Genomic DNA, 4,784 nt, shown 5'->3' with positions numbered 1-4,784 from the left:
GTGGGGGGGTGGGTCCAAACGTTCTTGTTCCAGTTCCAAGCCTCACCATCCAAGATTCTTGTAGTCAATTGGATTTTGGCTTTCTGGGTGGAGTGGTATCCTGATCGAGCCGAGTAGATGCCAGAGTTTTTTTGAGTCCATATGAACGCATCAGCTGCACCGAGAAGGCTCGGTCTAATGGAGGTGATGTGTTCAGACAATTCAGGGAGGAGATCCTTTATAAGGGCTCTGTTTCATTCTTTGGTTTCTCTAGAAAAAAGGTCAGAAACTAAGAGATCTTGGTGCTGAGGTAGAACGGGACCAGAGGGTTTTAAGTCCGAGGAGGTGCAGATCCAGTTTTCTATCCATACCCTTGTTGATTCCCCATCACCTATAGCTTTACCTAGATGATCCAACAGAAGTTCTCTGCCCCAGAGGATTCCTTTCCATCCATGTGATGAGGAGGCCGCAGGTGCGACCTTAAGAAAGGAGGCATTGTGCCAATATTTTCCCAATAGGATGCGAGATAAGAGGCATCCCGGTTTAGTGATCAGGCGTCAAGCAATATTCGCGATTAGGGCCTGGTTGAAGAGCCTTATATCTCGAAAGCCTAGACCTCCAAGATGTTTCAGTAACGTTAGTGTATCCCAAGCTATCCAACATATTTTGTTTTCACCTTCTTTTGCATCCCACCAGAATCTTGTCAATACTGATTGGAGTTGATTGCACAGGCCCACAGGGAGCTGGAAGCAAGTCATTGCGAATGTTGGGACGGGAGGGAGGACAGACTGCAGCATCGTTGCTTTCCCAGCCGTTGATAGGAATCTAGTGTTCCAACTCAAGGCTTTTTGTTTCATACGATCCACAATGGAGACAAAGAGGTCTTTCTTCTTCCTACCAAAATGCTCATGCAACCCAAGGTATTTACCCACACCTCCCTCTTTCTCTATACCCAATTGGATCTTGACTCTGGTTCTTACCTCAGGTGGGGTCTTCGCCGAGAAAGAAATGGAAGATTTTAGAGCATTTATTTTCTTCCCCGACGCAACCTCATAGCCTTTGAGTATATTCATCAGGTTAGTGTGTATGTCTGTTTTTGTAAAAAACATAGTGTCGTCAGCAAATAACAGATGATTTAGCTTAGGGCTGTTTCTTGCAACTCCAACTCATGGTAACCTTCCTGTTTCCTGTGCCTTTTTGCAGAGTCCCGAGAGCACTTCTCCGCAGAGGATGAAAATGTAAGGAGACAGGGGGTCACCTTGCCTGATTCCACATTGAGGGTGAATATTTCCAGCCACCTCATTGTTGAGAAGGAAGGAGTATGTGACTGTGGAGATGCATTGTAGCATCCATTTTATCCAGGTAGGGTGGAAACCCAATCTTTCCAGAACCTCTCTTATAAAAGACCACTCCAGTCGATCATATGCTTTGCTAATATCAGTTTTTACAGCCATTGTGCAGTGTTTGGTGGCGCCAGAGATCTTGAGGTAGTGCAGAACCTCGTGGGTGATCAAGACATTGTCAGAGATTGCCCTGCCAAGTACGAACGCATACTGATTTTCAGAAATTATATCTTGAAGCACTGGTTTTAGTCTGATAGAGAGCAGTTTAGAGATGACTTTGTAATAGACCTTGCATAAGGCAATTGGTTTATATTCAGAGACATTATTAGGGCTTGAGATCTTTGGCATCAATCTGATATGCGTTTCGTTGATCGAGAATGGGATGTTGCCTGTTGAGAAGAAATTTTGAATTTCCTTTGTGATTGCAGGACCAACTACATCCCAGTTGGTTTGAAAGAAGCTGGCCGAAAAGCCATCAGGCCCTGGGGCTTTGTCGGGTTGAATTGCGAAGAGAGCTTCCTTCACTTCTAAGGCAGTAGGTGGTGCAATAAGCCTCTTATTAGTATATGTGGAGATGCAAGGGGAGAGGGCCTGAGCCACGATCTCAGCAAATGGAGGGTTCGATGATGTAACTATCTTATTGAAGTAGTCTAAGATCACCAAGACAATCTTCTCATCCTCGTAAACTGGTATGCCTTCTGAATCCTCAATCACAGTAATTCTATTTCTAGCTCTTCTGGTCTTGGTTAAGGCGTGAAAGTAGCCTGTGTTTCTGTCACCCAGGGCTAGCCATAGTTGTCGACTCCTTTGCTTCCAGAAATCCTACTCTGCCTTATATGCACGGAGTAGACTAAGGTTCAGAGAGGAGATGTATGTGTTATCAGCAACGTGGAGAGACATAGCTTGATCAAGCTTCTCCCTGAGGGACACAATTTCCTTATGGCTGTTGACATAGTGGGTACGGCTCCATTTGGAAATGGGGTGTCTGCATCGCGATATTCTTTCCATAACAGATAAGCTGGCTCTCTCCTTTCATGTCTTGTCGATAATTTCCTTTATTTCCTCATTATCTCGCAGCCTTCTGTCATATCTAAATAACCTCTGGGGGTTTTTTCGTTTGGAATCAAAGGTGGAGATAATGGGACGGTGATCAGAGCTTTCGAACTGGAGGTACTGTGATCTTCCATTTGGAAAGAGATCGGACCACGAGCTGTTGGCTAGGGCTCTATCAAGTCTACAATGCACGAGATGAGTATGTCTTTGGCCACGCCAAGAAAGGTAATTACCCGAGTGTTTTAAATCAAATAGATCACACGAAGCGAGGAAGGACCGGAAGTTAGAGAAAGAGCTCTCTGGCCTCTCTGTCCCTCCTGATTTTTCAGCATTTGACACTATCTCATTAAAATCTCCTGTCAGGAACCAAGGAGAGTCTCTCGATGCAGATATGTCTGAGAGTTTATTCCATACTGCCAGACGGAGTGGAATTTCTGGTGCACCGTAAACAAATGTGCCGTTGAAAGATGTGTTTTTAAAAGAGATTAGCGTATGTATGAAGTTGTGATTGGAGGTGAGGATCTGAATATCAATGTCAGCTTTCCTGAATAGTGCTAGACCTCGCGCTCCTGGGTTGTGAGGTGAGACCAGGAAATGAGACTCCATGTTTAATGTTTCTAGCTACTTCAGCACCGTTTCATCTTGACTTTTGGTTTCTTGCAGAAAAATAATGTCTAGGGAATTTTTCTTGTTCAGGTCAAGGAGCCTTTGAACTGTTGCGGGATTTCCTATACCGCAGCAGTTCCAGCTCAAGACTACTAAGGAAGAGGAGGAGACCCTCCGTGAAAATCTTGTGTGGAAGCTCCCCCCTCTGCACTAGAAGGTTGTGGCCTACGGGATCCTCGAACTGTGTTGACGCGGCTCCTAGAGGTCCTAGGGATGATCGAAGAGGCATGGGGGAAGCCATGTCTGTGTGCTGATGTTTGGGTTCGTGATAGGAGCCTTTGAGTGGAGCCTGCTCCTGCAAAGATGCGAGGGCTAGCAATATTGCTTCTCTTAGCTGGAGTCCTACTTGGTTTGACATGCTCTCTCGGTGGAGAGACATTATGTTGTACCGGCGGCGGCGGTAGCTGCTGCGGAGTTCTTGACACTTGTGAGACAGCTGGTAGATTAGGTCCAGAGCCTCCAGAGTAGTCTGTAACTCTGGCAGTGGCAGCTGCAATAATATTAGCTGCCGTTGATGCCTTTAGATTATGATCTTCACTGAGAACTCACTAACGTCGAGCTTCACTCTCAATGGGGTCTGCACACCTAGTATATTGATAAGTGGCCTCTTGGAGCACTGCCATCACCTCGTCAGTAGTAGGGATGCGTGGTGGTGCTGGGAAATCACAGAGCGCGAGATTACGCTCCAGCGAGTGTTGTTCCAGAACTCTGGTGGGTGATGACCCTCTGTACTGCTCTTTTGCTGCAGCATTAGATTCTCTGGAGGGGGAAGCTTCAACGATGCGGCGTTCTCTCCATTGCAAGTTTGGATCACGACCAGAGGGACTGCCCCTAGAGTGTCGATATTCTCGAGTGTATCGCACTGGAGATCGTGGGCGAGGCAGGGGTTGTCTGGGGCGATAGCCTTCATGCTCTCTGTTGTTACCTTCTTCAGATTGGATTTGAGGTGTCACCTTATTTCTCAGAGGCTGGCCTTTTGGTGGGATGGTGGGGGATCTTTCACCAAAGGGTCTGCCGTGTCTATCAACTCTGTTACTGAACTCTGTGTGGGAGTGGTGAGAGTGTGAAGGCTTGGAATGGACAGAGTTATGCTGAGCTTGATTACCATAAGAGGCTGAGGAGGTGTGGGGGTATTTGCTCCCCGACATGTCTCTAGGGGGTGCTTCAGTAGCATAGTCTTTCCTGTGCAGCTGGGAGGGGCAATGCTTGATATCATGGTCCAGTTGGTTGCAGACTGAGCAATGGTTTTCTATTCCCTCATACGTCAGAGTTACGGTGAGTTCCTCTCCAGAACCAAACTCGACAATAGCTTCCTTGATGAGGGTTTTAGTCCGTCAACAGAGACTTGCATTTTAGCTGAAGTCTTAGAGATGCGATAATCCTCAAGAGTTCCAAGGTCTTGGCCAATCTTGTAAATCATCTTTTCGTGCCAGTAATTGTTGGGGTCAAAAACGGTTACGACGAAGTTAACATTCAAAACGTCCGAAGAAGAAAACGAGAACTTTCTTCGACAAATACTTTTTCAAAATAGATTCTTTCTTATGAAAAGCTTTGCGGTGGAAACATGAGACATCGGACAAGAGCTCGACGTAGCGACCGAGCTCGAGCCAAGCTCGGTCGCTACGTAGTGACCGAACGTTCGTTCTGCTCGGTCGCTACGTAGCGACCGAACGTTGGTTCTGCTCGGTCGCTACGTAGCGACCGAACGTTCGTTCCGCTCGGTCGCTACGTAGCGACCGAGCG

This window comes from Brassica oleracea, chromosome C9 (assembly GCF_000695525.1).
Source record: "Brassica oleracea var. oleracea cultivar TO1000 chromosome C9, BOL, whole genome shotgun sequence".
In the NCBI taxonomy this organism is placed as follows: Eukaryota; Viridiplantae; Streptophyta; class Magnoliopsida; order Brassicales; family Brassicaceae; genus Brassica; species Brassica oleracea.
This window is presented reverse-complemented; position numbering follows the sequence as displayed.